This window comes from Muntiacus reevesi, chromosome 2, assembly GCF_963930625.1.
Source record: "Muntiacus reevesi chromosome 2, mMunRee1.1, whole genome shotgun sequence".
Classification (NCBI taxonomy): Eukaryota; Metazoa; Chordata; class Mammalia; order Artiodactyla; family Cervidae; genus Muntiacus; species Muntiacus reevesi.
Window position 1 is genome coordinate 57,585,653 of NC_089250.1, and position 16,161 is coordinate 57,601,813.

The following is a 16,161-nucleotide window of genomic DNA, read 5'->3' on the forward strand; positions in this document are numbered from 1 at the left end:
AATAATAATAATGATTGTTAACAGCTAGCCTTTTTCAAACTTCCACTGGTGGTTCAGTGGTTAAGAATCTGCCTTGCAATGCAGGGGACACTGGTTCAAGCCCTGGTCCAGGAAAATCCCACATGTCGTGGAGCAACTAAACTCTCACATCGCAACTATTGAGCCCCACGCTCTAGAACCCAGAAGCCCCAACGACTGAAACCCAAGTGCTCTAGGGCCTGTGCTCTGCAACAAGAGAAGCCACCGCAATGAGAAGCCCATGCACTGCAACTAGAGTAGTCCCTACTTGCCGCAACTGAAGAAAAGCCCGTGCGGCAGTGAAGACCCAGTGCAGCCAAAACTAAAATAAATAAATAATTATTAATTTAAAAAAAAAAGAACTAACTTTTTTTTGGTACTTTGGGATCCATCTGCTCCTTTGCTATTTCTTTCAGCCTGACCCCACTTCACAGACTCTGCTTTTGATGCTCCTCTGCCTGGAACAGTCTCCCCAGGTCTTCATACAGTTCCCTCCACTCCCATCATTCAGGTTCAGTTCATATGTCACGTTCTTCCCTGACTGCCCTTGCTGAAGTGGCTGCCTCCTCCCACACCGGTTACCCTCTGCCTCTGGGCTGTATTTGTTAGCTTAACACACCTGTCCTCAGCAAGGATGCGATCTCCTTGTGGGCAGGGTCCTCACCTCTGCCACTCACTGTTGTGAACCCCACCTGGCCCAGAAACGGACAGAGTTTTCTAGCGTTTGCTGTGGGTGTGCCCCTCAGCCAAACATCAGCTCAAGCACTTTACCAGTGGTAGAAATTTCTACCAGAAACATCCTTAGTTGGTGGGTTTAGGGAGGTTTTTTGACTTAAAGCTTTGACTTTGGAAATGGGAGAAACCAGCGACAAGAGGAGACAGAAGACCCAGCACGTGCAAATGTCCTGAGGCCTGGTGGAGGGACTAATGCAGGTCAATGTGACTAAAGAAAAGCCAGCAAGGGTGCTAGGGGGAGGAAGGGGTCAGACGGGTGGACAGGTACAGACCACATCAGCCTTTCCACGGACAAGGCAAGGATTGGGGATTTTATTCCAAATGTCAAGGGGTGCCATTGATATACTTGGAGATGCATTTTAAAAGTCATAAATTAATAAACTTTATTTTTAAAAAATAGTTTTGATTTTACAAAAAAAAACTGAGCAAAAAGTACCAAGAGGTTCTATATACCCTCTCTTCCCCCAACTCTAGGTTAACCTATTATTACCATCTTGCAATAATGTGGTGCATTTGTTTTTGATGAACCAATGCTGATACATCGTTATTGACTCAGTCATAGTCTACAGTAGGGCTCACTATTGGTGCTATACAATATATATGTGTAATGTATAATGTACCATGTTCAATGACATGTACCCACTGTTACAATGTCATGCAGACTAGTTTCATCCTCCTAAACATTCCCTCTGCTCCACCCTTTCATCCTTCCCTGCCTCCCCCTGCCCCTAACTCCCACAGCTGCTGATTTTTGTTTTGGCTCTATAGATTTGCCTTTTCCAAAATCTCCATAATTGGCATCACAGAGCATGTAACCTTTTTACACTGACTTCTTTCACTTTGCAAGACGCATGTCAGGTCACTCTTTTTGTGGCTTGGGAGCTTATTTCTTTTTATTGCTGAATCATATTCCATTGTCTGGCTATGTCATGGTTTGTTTACCCATTTGATTTTTTTAATAAAGAGCACATGGTGCTGTGTGATCATCAGGTAATCGATCCAGTGGGTGATTGTCCAGTCCTGTGAAGAAGGGAAGGAAGTGGGTTGAGCAGAAAAGTCTAGCAGTGAAACCACGCTCTACTCCTTTGAGCAGCTGGGCGTCCTCTTCACCCTCCCCCGTCCCTCCCAAAGCTGTCCATTCGCTGGATGTGGTCACCAACAGACGATGGGAATCAGCCTGGGAGTCCCGGGTTCTCACAGCCTCAACTGAGGATGTTGGAAGCCTGACTTCACATGGCCTCCCAGGGAACGACAAGACAATGAAAAATAAAAATATGACAGGGACGCCTCTTGATGAAATCATCCTCAAAACCATTGCCACATTTGAAAATAGCATCTAGTCAGTTCTTCCTCGCTGGTTCCCAGGCCGTATTCATGTCTCGCTAGAAACCCAGCCGCCGGGACTTTGAAGATGCTCCTGCGAATCCAGAGGCTGATTCAGAGCTGGGCTTGTTGACTGTGTGTGAGCATGTTTCCAGACAGGCCACCAGAAGCCCGCATTGTCTGAGGATCCCTTCAAACACAGGCAATAAATCAAACTTCTCCAGTGCACTTTGGCCAAAGGCGCAGTCCATTTTGCTCTTGGTGTTAAGTAGCTCTCATGTTTAGATCAAGAGCAGCTTAAAGAGGGCGGGAGCAGAGGCAGGCTTTTCTGTGGCTCAATCCATTTTTTTCAGCTCAGGGTTTGCCACCCAGGCTGGCAAGCAGGGCAGGAACCATTGATTTGCAGACGACAGACAGACTCAGAAGACAGGAAATGGGGAGAGACAGACCAGTTTGTCAGTGCTTCCATCTTGCCAACCTCACTGGGGGTGATAGCGCATCACAGCTTAGTGAGGGCTGACTCCAAGGCAGGAAGTAGATCAGGCTAGTGGCGGCCCCTCTCCAAGCCTTGGTTCTCTAGTCTGTGAAGTGTGAATGATTCTTCAGGCAGAACCATTCACACTGTAGCCGGTAGGTTTGTGCACTGCACAGCCTGCACAACTGTCCATGGCCCAGTCATTTATGTGTCTCACTCACCATCAGTGACTTCTCCCTAAAAATCATATTTCCTGGAGGAAATGCTCAGGTTACAACAGAAAGTGAAATGGAACTGAAAACTAAAAAATCTTACGTGTGAGCGTGCTAAGTCGCCTCAGTTATGTTCAATTCTTTGTGACCCTGTGGACCATAGCCCACCAGGCTCCTCTGTCCATGGTATTCTCCAAGCAAGAATACTGGAGTGGGTTGCCATGCCTTCTTGCCTGATCTTCCTGACCCAGGGATCAAACCTGTGTCTGTCACGTCTCCTGCACGGACTGGCAGGTTCTTTACTGCAAGTGCCACCTGGGAAGCCCAGAAAAGTCTTAACTTATTTAAAAATATATGTATACACATACACTGGAAAAATAAGACTGGAAGGAAAGATATCAACCTTTTTATAGTAATAACCTTGAAATGGCAAATTTAGTTAGGATACTGGTTTCTTTTTCATTTTTTTCAAAATCACATTTTATTGGGGTATAGTCAACTGACAACAGTAAAGGGACTCAGCCATATGTATATATCACCAGATTTTCTATAAGATACATGCAGTACTTATAATGAAATAACATATTTGGTCGGAAAATGGAGGTAATACATTTGTCTTTTCTTTTTTCAATACCAGTGGGTTGATTCCCATGGCATTTTTCAATACCAATGAGTTGACAAAAACCCTTTAGGATCTTCATATTAATCTTGCTTCTCAAGCATAATGCTCATGCTCAGTCACTTCAGTCGTGTCCATACAGTGAGAAATAATAAATTAAAACAGCCCACGCCTCTGTTTCACACATGTAAGAACACACACACACACACACACACACACACACACACATTGTACTAAATAAGTCTTCTTCACAAGATGATTTATTGAGCTTGGCCAAATGAGATTCTGCAAGCGAATCTTATTTGTCCAGTAGTATTAAACATCCTTTCATTTATGGATTCTCAAGGCAAATTTAAGAACAAAAAGCCTCCTGGCTCTTCAGAGGAGATCACCTCTCCATTTGTAGGAAATTAGAAACTCTCCTATTAAAAACTCCATGTACATGATTCAACTTTCCTAAAATTCAGTTGGCCATTGAATAAATAAAATACCCATTTTGAACTGTCTCAAAAGCAGTTGCTATTTCCTGTAGGGTGTCCCCTGTCTATATGTTCTGGGGCAATTCTTCTTAAAGAGCTATTTTCTGTTCATCAACAACCACTTTTCAAGTCTGTTGGAAAAGCTCTCTTTATATCTTATATGTAATAGTATCCTTCAGTCAGGAAGCTGGTCATTGGAAAAAAAGAAAAAGCTTAAATTTCCCAAAAGCCCCCTTTTCTTGGTTTAGTGAAATTAGTAACATAATATTAAGTGTAATGTAACACTAATTGTAATTAAGTGTAATTGATATTAAAACGTTAAGTATGCACACACACACAAATGCCAACCACATGGAATATAACATTAGCTATATTATTAATGCTCATCCTCTTGCTTAATTAGCTGTTTTCTTAAGTAGAATCCCTTAAAAAGCATCATCACATATTGACCAATATCATAAAGTAGAGTTTGAGCTCTGTTTATGGTTGGGAGATGTAACTTTCTAGAATAGCAGTGATTTTGTCCCCCAGGGATATCTGTCTGCAGACGATTTGGGTTGTCATGGGTTTGGGGGCGAGGGGAGGTAAGGATTGGTTTCCACTGGCATCTAGTAGCTAGTGGCCAGGGTTGCTGCTAAACATCCAAAAATGCTCAAGACAGGCCTCATAACAAAGAACTATCTGGTCCATATGCCAGTCATGCTGAGGTTGAGAAATCATGTTCTAGAACAAATGAAAATTAACATTGCAAAAAACATTAAAATATTCACAATTTGACTGCCAGCATGTCAAATTTCCTGCAAAAATAGTTAAATACTCTTGAAAAACATCAGAAATGGCAACTAATCGGTTTTGTGGATGGTCAAGTGTGCTTTGGGAACTCCTTTTCACATTGCTCGTTTTTGTGCTTAGTCACTTAGGCCTGTCCAACTCTGTAATCCCACGGACTGTAGCCCACCAGGCTCCTCTGTCCATAGGATTTCCCAGGCAAGAATACTGGAGAGGTTTACCATTTCCTCCTCCAGGGGATCTTCCTGACCCAGGGATCAAACTGCATCTCTTGCAGCTCCTCCACTGGAGGAGAATCCCATGGACCGAGGAGCCTGGCAGGCTACAGCTCAAGGGTTCACAAACAGTCAGACATGACTGAGCAACTGAGCATGCTACAAGAACACTCTGTCAAGTCAGAGCATCTTATGCAGCCCTGGCCCCAGAGGCAACACCTGGATCAGAGCCCCCAGGGTGGGCTGAAATCACACAAAAGTTAACAAGCCCTGCAGGTGACTCCGACATGGGCTAAAAGCCTGAGACTCCCTGGTCTACAATACCTCTAAGTGTCTTTTATTTTTCAGCCCAGATTTCATAGACTAGTGACATACCTCTGCCTCAGTTTCCTTGCCTGTAAAGCAGAATTAACAGCATCCACCTAGGAGAGTTATTAAGAGAATATAGTAAAAGCTCATGCATCAAGCCCTTCCACAGGACATGGCTCATAGTAAGTGCTCAATCAACATGAAGGCTTTAATAAATATCATCCCAAGAGACAGAAAATCAACTACCAGCTTCCGTAGGGGCTAATTCACAAACAGTGCTCTCAGCCCCTCTCCTTCCATCGCATCCCTCTCCTCTCCTCCAGCATGTGTTTATCTTCCTTTATCTTTCAGCCGGAACACAGGCCATCCCTCGCAGCTCCCAGGGTACAACCCACTCCTGTCATTTCCTTTCTATTCCTGCTTAAAGTAAGTCTTCAAAACAAAACATCCTCACAGTGGAAACGACCCAAAGGCCCATGAAGGGATGAGTGGATAAACAGAATAGGATCCATCCACACAATGGAATATCATTCATTCCTTGAAAAGTAGGAAATTCTAACACCTGCCACAATAGGGATGAATCTTGAGAACATTATGCTACGTGAGATAGGCCAGTTACATACACTAACCGTACATTTCCACTCATATGAGATTCCAAGAGTAGTCAAATTTACAGATACAGAAAGTAGAAGAGTAGGGTACCAATGCCTGGGTTGGATGGAGTGGGGGACTGTTGTTTAATGAAGGCAGAGTTTCAGTTCTGCAAGATGAAAAGAGTTCTGGAGATTGGTTGACAACAAAGTGACTGTATTTGACACTGCAGAACTTAACACTTAAAAATAGCTCAGACGGTCAATTTTATATGTTGTGTATTTAACCACAAATAAAAATAAAGTTAAAAACAAAAACAACCTTCCCACCAAACGCAAACCCGTGGCTAGCAGCACACTGACCAGGTAGCTTTATGTGGGTGCAGGTGGGGTCCTGGGATGAATCCTGATTTCCCCACCAGTCTTTGGCCTCCTGTGGGCAGCCTGGGGCCCCCAAAGGGAAATAGGACATAGTAAGGTCTAGAGATGGGGCTGAAGCCTGCCTCCAAAAAGGAGAAAGGAACTTGCAGGTGGGGACAGGCGACCTTAGGAAAAGGCAGGCACTTAGGGAGCAGCTCGGGGAAGGAGCGTCTCTGGGTTCCTTTGAGGGTTTGCCTGGGACTAATGGGGTTCCCAGGACATGGACTTTCAATGCAAAACCTGGCAGAGAAGTCTCAGGAACACTGCGACGGCATGTCACCCTACTTGCTCAAGGTCACACCTCTTTCTAGGGAAAGACTTGAGACCAGTCTCCACCCTGCCTCCCTCCACCCTCCACACCATAGGACTTTCAGCCCCAGATGGAAGACAATTCCAACGAGAGGAACTATGGTGGGGGCGGTTAACATGTGTTACCCAATCTCCACTATCACTATCCTGAGAAACACCTCTGTGATCCTTGCTCAACCTTGGGCACTTGTTCCCTTCATTTGCTGATACAGTTCTTTTAAACCCACTTCTCAACATTAACAGGGGCTTCCCAGGAGGCACTGGTGATAAAGAATCTGCCCACCAATGCGTGAAACACTGAGACATGGGTTCGACCCCTGGACTGGGAAGATCCCCTGGAGGAAGGCATAGCAACCCACTCCAGTATTCTTGCCTGGAGAATCCCATGGACAGGAGCCTGGCAGGCTAGAGTCCACGGGGTCTCAAAGGGTCAGGTATGACTGAAGTGATTTAGCACACACACACACACCAACAATAAGAGATTCAGTCTCACCCATTAAAATAGATGACTGATGAAAAAGTGAGCATCTGTGTAGCCTCTCCCCAGGATGAGGATGGCCATCCCACATTGTGCGGACACTAGTGACAGCTCCCATCTCCAGCAGCCCCCAGTGAAAGGTCCAGAAAAGGAGTAACCTGAAACTGTGCTCTCAGAAACATCCTGGAAACTGATCTGATAAGAGAGAGTCCTAGGGACTTCCCTGGTGGTCAGGAGGTTAAGAATCCACGCTTCTACTGCTGGGGGTGTAGTTTCAATCCATGGGGGGGGGGGGGGATGCGGGGACTAAGACCCTGCATACTGCATGGTGTGGATAAAAGAAAGAAAAAAAAATGTTTTAAAAAAGGAACAAGTCCTAGAGGGTCTTGGGAGCAGACCCTCTGGACAGGCAGAGGGAGGGTTGGGTGGGGATGAGTGGAGAGGGAGTGGGGAGGCCGAGCCTCAGGGCAGGGGGCTGGGGGATGTGAGAGAGCTGGGGAGGGGGTACCAGGAGGGAGATGAGGGCGGAGAGCCCTGGGTAGTCAGTGAGCAGTGGGGCTCCAAGAGTCAGGGGTGCACCCTGGTGGGGGTGGGGGACCTTTTCCTTGGGGATAAACGGTGGGTTTCATTGCAAAGACAAGGGCTTGTGTGTGTGTGTGCATGTGTGTGCGCGTGTGTATGTGTGTGTGTCACGCACTCAGCCTGCATCAGCAACAAGCACAACAGCCCCTGCCCTCCTGTCGCATGCGGGACCAACCAGGCGATTCCAAATAGTGCCAAAAGGGGAACAAGAAGGGAAGGGCGGCCCTGGGGGCACCTTCATCTGAGATCCAGGACAGAAGAGAGCCCCTGAGGAGCTGACATTTAAGCTGAGACCTGAAGGATGATGAATGGGTCCAATTAGAGCAAGAAGGGAGGGCAATGCTCCAGGCAAGGGTTCACAGCACAGAGGCTGAGCCGGGACCCTGGGGGCAGAGGCCTGGCATCAAGGAGGGAAGCGGCAAGGTCCTACAGAAGGCGAGGCTGGGGTTCAAGCAGGACTGGTGACAGGATTCAAGTCATCCAGAGCAAAATGAAAATGCGGGCCCTTTGGGCAAAACTTATTAAGAACTTAAGTCAGAGGTGAGGGAGCATGAGAATTAGGCTCCACATCCACGTGAGCGCTGGTCAGAGCACTGTCCAGGTTGCTTGTCCATGAAGCCAGCTCTGGTTATAGATCCTCAGCGTCTTGCCCGCTCAGGAGTGTGGACTTGACCTGGCTTTTAAACCACGAGGGCTTCCTGGAGGCTGCAGCTTCTGTAGGGTGAGAGGCGGCGGTAACCTTGACGTTGACCTCAAGCCTACTGCACAGGTGTTATCATTGGACAAGTCAGTGAGTCCCTAACCACGTTCTTCTCCACAGGGCATCCTGAGGACCAGGTTTCCATAGGGCCCACTTTGAGAAACCCAAGTTTGGCACATCAGTGCTATGAAACTCCTTAAAGAGCAATAGGCTCTCATGTCAGACAGGGGGAAAGTGAGGCCCAGAGAGGGGCCAACAGTCCACTGAGGGCACACAGGTGCTACAGAGGTAGGAGCAGAGGGGTGGCCTTCTGGGCCTCCAGGTGGGGTTCTCTACTGAGTCCAAAGCCACTACCCATAGAGCATGGGCAGTCACAGGGCCCAGAAACCAGCCAGGTGGCCCCAGATGTCACCCTGGATGGACCGAGAGTTCTGTGCGGGGGGGGAGGAGAGGTGGTCGGCGAATGTCAGAGCTTTGGGACCTTTGAGAACAGACAGATGCATGTGTTCCATTCAGACAGCGGCTCCAGCCCGCTGCTTCCGAGCGAGCCTGGGTGTGTAATTTAAATCTTATTAAATCATGAATCTGGGTCAGTGGTAATTTATAGATTACCTTCATTAACTGGATAAAAATAATCACCAACTCAACAGTGAGTCATAACAGCAATTTAAGAAAAAAAAAAAGGTACTGCTTAGCGCCGGTTGGGGTGTGGGGGACATGTCTCCAATTATTTCCTGAAGATTCTGGAGACTGGCAAAAATCAACATGCGTTTGGCCTGAGACAACTCCCCTTTTTTCTCCCCTTAATTTTTAAGCCTTTGGGAGAAATTTAATCCACATGTTTCGGATTTGTTTACATTTAAACCATCAAAACAGTGTTTGTAAGAAGCATTTGATGTCCAAGAGTCGTTTTTTTCCCCTTTGTTTTTTTAAAGGCCTTTGGTCTTTGAACCAGGAAGCTGTCTTGTGCCAAGATGAAATGAGGCCATGTCTATAGGAATGCTGAGAGCAGGATGGGGCCCCTCCCACCTCCCTACCTGCCCCCCTGCCCTGGGGGTCTGCCAGTGTCCCAGGGAATCCTCCTCAACCCTTGGGAAGCTCTGAGGGTGGTAAGGAAGCCTCAGAAGAGCGGGTCTCCATCAGGCTCTGGTCCTACATGTAAGAACAGCAGCTTGAGTTTAGTGAATATCTACCAAGTGCCAGGCACAATACTGCTCCAACACTTTGGCCACCTGATACAAAGAGCCGACTCACTGGAAAAGACCCTGATGCTGGAAAATATTGAGGGCAGGAGAAGAAAGGGGTGACAGAGGATGAGATGGTTGGATGGCATCACTGACTCAATGGAGACAAGTTTCACTGAGACTCTGTGAAGGATAGGGAAACCTGGCGTATTGCAGTCCAGAGGGTCAAAAAGACTCACATATGTCTGATCGACTGAACAACAAAATTTACTCAATGACATAGCTTCCCTTACCATGCCCATTTTAGAGATGGGAAACTGAGTTAGGGACTAAGCCCATGAACACAAAACCAGAGAGGGTGGGGATTTCCCTGATCCAGTGGTTAAGGATCCACCTTCCAATGCAGGGGATGTGAATTTGATCCCTGGTTGGGGAACTTAGATCCCACACGCCTCCGGGCAACTAAGCCCATGCACTGCAACTAACTGAGCCCATGCAATCTAGAGTCCATGCTCCAGCAGACGCCTGGGCAGCACAACAAAGACTTAGCACCACCAACCAACAAAACAAACAAAACTAGAGCGTGGCCAGAACAGGAGATAGAGATCTGGAGTGTATCTGGAGCTCAGAATACATTAAAAGTGCACAAGGGTTGGGGTAAAGGATGTAAAGTGTTTGAAAGGTATCACTTGCTCTACACACAATGATGGGTTAACATCACCCCAGTGAATGGCCTTCCCAGGTGGCTCTGATGCTGGTGTCCGACTCTGTGCAACCCCATAGACGGCAGCCCACCAGACTCCCCCATCCCTGGGATTCTCCAGGCAAGAACACTGGAGTGGGTTGCCATTTCCTTCTCCAACGCACGAAAGTGAAAAGTGAAAGTGAAGATGCTCAGTTGTGTCCAACTCTTAGCGACCCCATGGACTGCAGCCCACCAGGCTCTTCCATCCATGGGATTTTCCAGGCAAGAGTACCAGAGTGGGTTGCCATTGCCTTCTCCCAGGTGGCTCAGTGGTAAAGAATTCGCTTGCAATGCAGGAAACACTAGAGAAGCGGGTTCAATCCCTGGGTCAGGAAGATCCCCTGGAGGAGGGCATGGCAACCCACTCCAATATTCTTGCCTGGGAAATCCCATGGACAGAGAAGACTGGCACGCTACAGTCCATGAGGTCACAAAGAGTTGGACACTTCTGAGCACCATCAGCACCACAGTGAAACACTGGCCATGCCCCCTCCTGTCCGGTCCTGCTTCCTCCCTCCCACCCATCCTTCTCTCTCTTTCTTTTTCTTCTTGGCTGCATTTATGGATTCAGATGACTTTCCTCTGACCTTTTTTGGTGTTTCACCTTTTTCCTCCATTTATTTCTACATAATTGTAGTCACCCTGCATGTAGGATTTTACATGCTTCTTTCAGCCACTTAACCTTATTACTCAGGATCTTTCCACACCATCAAAAATGTTTCCTAAGTGTCCTTTTAGTGGCTGCACATCATTCCTTCTCCCCACAGTCCCTCCTGACATATCTTACACTACTCTGCCCTTTTGGTGAATGCTGGTTTGTTTCCCTATTTTTGTTGTTGCGCTGTAACTAATGCCCCATGGACATCTTTGTGCACAAAATCTGAAGAACGTATTTGGCTTCAGTTTTTATTCTAATGCAGGACCTCTGCGGACACTTTCCAGACTGATAAAAGCATAAAAATAATTAACACTTATCGAGCATTTGCCAGGTGCCAGGCACCCAGCTGAGGTCTCACATTTATTACTTTATTTAATCCTCATGTAAATGTGGCTAGAATCCCCATTTCATGGATGAGAAAGCAGAGGCTCGGGGGCAGAAGTAACTTGCCTGAATGCAAACCACATCACCCGCAGTCACCAACTGTTTCCTGATGTGGTCATAACAAATTACCATGACCTTGGTGGTTTTAAGGGCTTCCCTTGTAGCGCAGTTGGTAAAGAATCTGCCTGCAATGCAGGAGACCCAGGTTCAATTCCTGGGTTGAAAAGATCCCCTGGAGAAGGAACTGGCGACCCACTCCAGTATTCTTGCCTAGAGAATCCCCATGGACAGAGGAGCCCGGCATTCTACAGTCTATGGGGTCACAAGAGTCAGGACACGACTTAGTGACTAAACCACCACCACCAAAACCAGTGTAGTGGTGGTTTTAAAGCAACGGAAGATTTATTCTCTCTCAGTTCTGGAGGCCAGAAGTTCAACATCAAGGTGTCAGCAGGATCAGTTCCTCCCAGAGCCCCTAAGAGAGACTCCATCCCTTGCCCCTCTCTCGCTGCTGATGGTTCTGGCTTCCTGGACTTAGGGATACATCACTTCAATCTCTGCCTCCATCATCACATGGCCTTTCCCTCAGTGTCTCTCTGCTTTTTCTTCTTTTCTCTCTCTGATGAGGACATCTGTCACTGGATTCAGGACCACTCCAATTCAGGATGATCTCACTTTGAGGTTTTTAGCCATGATAACAACTACAAAGACCTCTATCCAATCAAGGTCCCAATCTGAGATCCTGGGTACCAATTTTGTGAGGTACCTTTCAATACACAGAAGCTATATGGTTCTAAAGGGGGTCTCTTGGAGGAGGGGACAGTTTAGCCAAGACCTGAAGAATGAGGGGGTCCTGGCTGGGGGACCAGCATAGCCTGCATGTTCCTGCTATCCAGGATATGCAAATACTGTAACAGAATTCACTGATTTTCCACTGATGGACTTTTAGGTTATATGCAACTTCTCAAGGTTATAAAACATTCCTATCCCAAATCTGTTTACCCATCTGTAATTCTTTCCTTGCAACCAATTTCCTTGGGTGGATGAATAAGCATGCCTCGAAGGCTTCTGCTGTAAACTCTTCTGCAAGGTGGCAGTGGGGATAAGCAGGTGGTCTGTTTCACACTTAACAGATGCTTGACCTTAGGCAAAACCACAGCATAGTGACTGGTCATCAGCACCCGGGTGACACTGGGGTGACAACAGGACAACTGTATGCTCCGTGTAGACCAACATCAGAAACTGGAGAGCTCTTTCATCTTTGACAATTGAATCGCAAGACTGACAATGATTTTAATTGGTATGTATCAGTGGATCTCCCAGGCTTCCCAGGTGGCACTAGTGGTAAGGAACCCTCCTATCATCGCAGGAGGCATTAGAGACACAGGTTCAATCCCTGTGTTGGGAAGATCCTCTGGAGGAGGGCATGGCTACTCATTTCAGTATTCTTGCCTAGAGAATCCCATGGACAGAGGAGCCTGGAGGGCTACAGTCCATGCGGTCACAAAGAGTCAGACATGACTGAAGCGACTTAGCAGGCATCAAGGGATCTCTATCAGTCATGTGATAAATCAATAATTTGCTGGCTGGGAAGGTGGGGGTTCATGTAAGCTGTGAATCAGCAAGTGACAGAGGCTGGTATAACTGTATCCCCGGGAAGCAAAAGCTTAAAAATTTCTTACAAAAATCCAGACTGTTACACTGCCACATTTACCGACTGAATGGTGAATATATAGACATATAAGACATATCTACATCTTTATAGACATAGGTATGCAAGGTGTATCTATATCTTAGGCAACCAAAAGACAACTGGTTTACAGGCTAAGCTGCTGTGGATACTGTGAGGATTTGCTGCCTGTTTCAGTCAAGGTGCTCTCAAGGAGTTTTTCATAGAATGTAGTAGACTTAGTGAACAAAAATAATGTGAGCTTCCTGCCTCACACCATATGCTAAAATTTATTCCAAGTGAACCAAAGATTAATGTTAAGTAAGGTATGAATAAATAAAATAATGAATCTAAAAGAACTGGAGAGGGAATTTCCCCGGTGGTCCAGTCTGGTTAAGAATCTGCCTTACAATGCAAGGGACATGGGTCTGATCTCTGTATGGGGAACTAAGACCCCACATGTCTAGACCAACTAAGTCCGAGTGCCACAATGAGAGAGTCTGAGCTCACCAACAGAAGCTCCAACGCGCTGCAACTAAGACACAACACAGCCAAATTAATTAATTAAAAAGTGGAGAAATAAGTATGAATTAATGTTTTATAATCTTGGAAGTGGAAAGAATCTTTCGAGGCATGGCATGTAAAGTGAAATGATAAAAAACAATTCTGACGACCTAAAAATTAAAATAAAAGGCTCTGAACAGCAAATGAAACATTATAAACAGGTTGGAAAATAGCAAAATCGGCTTCCTTGGTGGCTCAGACAGTAAACAATCTGCCTGCAATGTGGGAGACACAGGTTCAATCTCTGGGTCAGGAAGATCCCTTGGAGAAGGGAATGACTCCCCACTCCAGTATTCTTGCCTGGAGAATTCCATGGACAGAGGGGCCTGGCGGGCTACAGTCCATGGTGTCACAAAGAGTTGGAATGACTGAGTTACTAACACTTTCACTTTCAAGAAAAATATGTAAAATGTGACAAATATATATGGCTTATGACCTTAACATATAAAGAATAATTGTTAATCAATAAGAAAAAAAGTCAAATATACCAGCACCATATTTACAGGCAAATACCTAGACGAGAAATGCAAATGACAAATATGAAATTCTAACCACTTCATTTAGTGCCTGCCACATCATAGATGTTTGGTATAATGGTTGTTTGATGCCTGAACTTGCCCTGGGTCACATAACAATAGCTCACTAAGCCCTTAATGGGGGATGCAAAGAGTTGGAACAAGCACAGAACTCAGCTCTGTCTCCAGCCTGCAGACAGTGTACCCAAAGCAGCCACTGAGGAAGTTCCTGCTACTTATGAGCTGTGTGACTTTAGCCAAGTGGTTTAGCTTCTCTTTGCCTGAGAAGTTGAGGAAATGGGATAAGTGAGGACAGGACTAATACCAACCTCATGGGACTGTTGCAAGCGTGAAACAAGTTAATACATGTAAAGTACCAAGAGCAGCATCTGGCTCATCATGAAGGCTCAGCAATGTGCTCCAAACTTCAGAAATAATGTTAAGAACGGAAGCTAAGAAACACCCACTATTCATGGATCTGTTCATTCAACACCTACTTAGTCAGTGCCTAGTACGTGTCAGGCCTCAGCAGAGTCATGTTGGATGCTCATTTAATGTTAAGACAGACACTGAAGCCATCACAGTAAAGGGGAGATGATCCATTAGGAGGGGAAACACCTGGTTGTGGAGGGATCCCAGACTCAGGGCCTGACAAGGCTCAGCAGCTGGGGCAGCTTCCTGGAGGAGGCAGTTTTCAGGCTCAGCCTGGAGAGGTGAGTGGGAGTCTTCCAAGAGAGCATTATTCCAGACAGAAGAAGCAGTCAGTTCAAACGCAAATGTGCAAGAGCTCTAAAGTCATTTCAGCCCATATTTTCTTACAGAGTTGCCCTGTCATTAAGAGGGTGGGCTTGGGAGCAAGTCTGCCCTGAGTTACACTGGGGGGTCTACCAAACTTGTGTGTGTGACTCTGCATGTACAGAATGAGGATAAAAGTGGTGTTTCCCATGGGGTGTGGGAATTCAGTGATTTCAGGTGTGTGAGACACCAACCTGAAGCCTGCTGTGTGGGGAAGGCACTAGGACAGGCCCCTCAGCCAGTAATCCATCTCTTGGATGGGATTTTTAACTGGTCACACAGCTGACGCCTAAAGGCCACTGCTCAAGAGTTACAACTTCGGGCAGCTGGAAGCCAGCCCTCCCAGATCACCTTCGGGATGATTCTCGTTCAGATTTCTCAATATTGGCATTTGGAGCCAGACAATTCTTTACTATGATTGGGGCTGGGGGTGGGGGGTGGCGTCTGTCTTGGGCACTGTAGATGTTCAACAGCATGCTGACCTCTACCCACCAGCTGCCAGTAACAATCGCCCTCTGGAACAGGCCATTGCCTCCCACCACCCTGTCTTGATCATGGAAAATGTCTCCAGACATTTCCAAATGTCCCTTAGAGGGCAAGTTCACTCCATTGAGAACGACTCTTCCAGGTCAGTGAGGATCTTCTGGGAATAGCGCAACCAGGCAGAGTAGTCCCTTCCCCACTGGGAGAAACAGCTGTACTCCACTGGGGTCCACAGGCCAAATTCCAGCTTTGAGTGTGTTTTTGTTTTTTTGAGCCAGGGAACATTGTAAATCTTGATGAGCTGACAATGATCTTAAAAATCAGGAAATTTCATATACACACCGCTATGCATGCATACATGCTAAGTCGCTTCAGCCGTGTCTGGCTCTTTGCGACCCTATGGACTGTAGCCCAACAGGCTTCTGTGTCCCTTGAATTCCCCAGGCAAGAATACTGGAGTGGGTTGTCACACCGTCCTCCAGGGGATCTTCCCAACCCAGGGATTGAACCCGTGTCTCTTATGTCTCCTTCATTGGCAGGGGAATTCTTTACCACTCGCGCCACCTGGAAAGCCCACACACTGCTATATATATTAATACAATAGATAACCAAGACTTAGCAGGCAGCAGGTGCTGAGAACTGAGTTGCATCTTCCTCCTTCAGCTGGACACAGGCTTCCTGTTTGCCACGTTCCCGCCGCTCTCTATTGTACCCTGAATTCTGAGGACCAAAGTCAGTTTCCATCTATCCCATTCCATTTTCACAACCCTGATGGCCCTGATGCTGTTGGAATTTGGGACTCTTGATCTAATGTGTTTGCATGTACACACACACACACGCACACACATACATGCACCAACACACATATCTACATATATACGAATGTGTACACATGCATACACATGCACAAA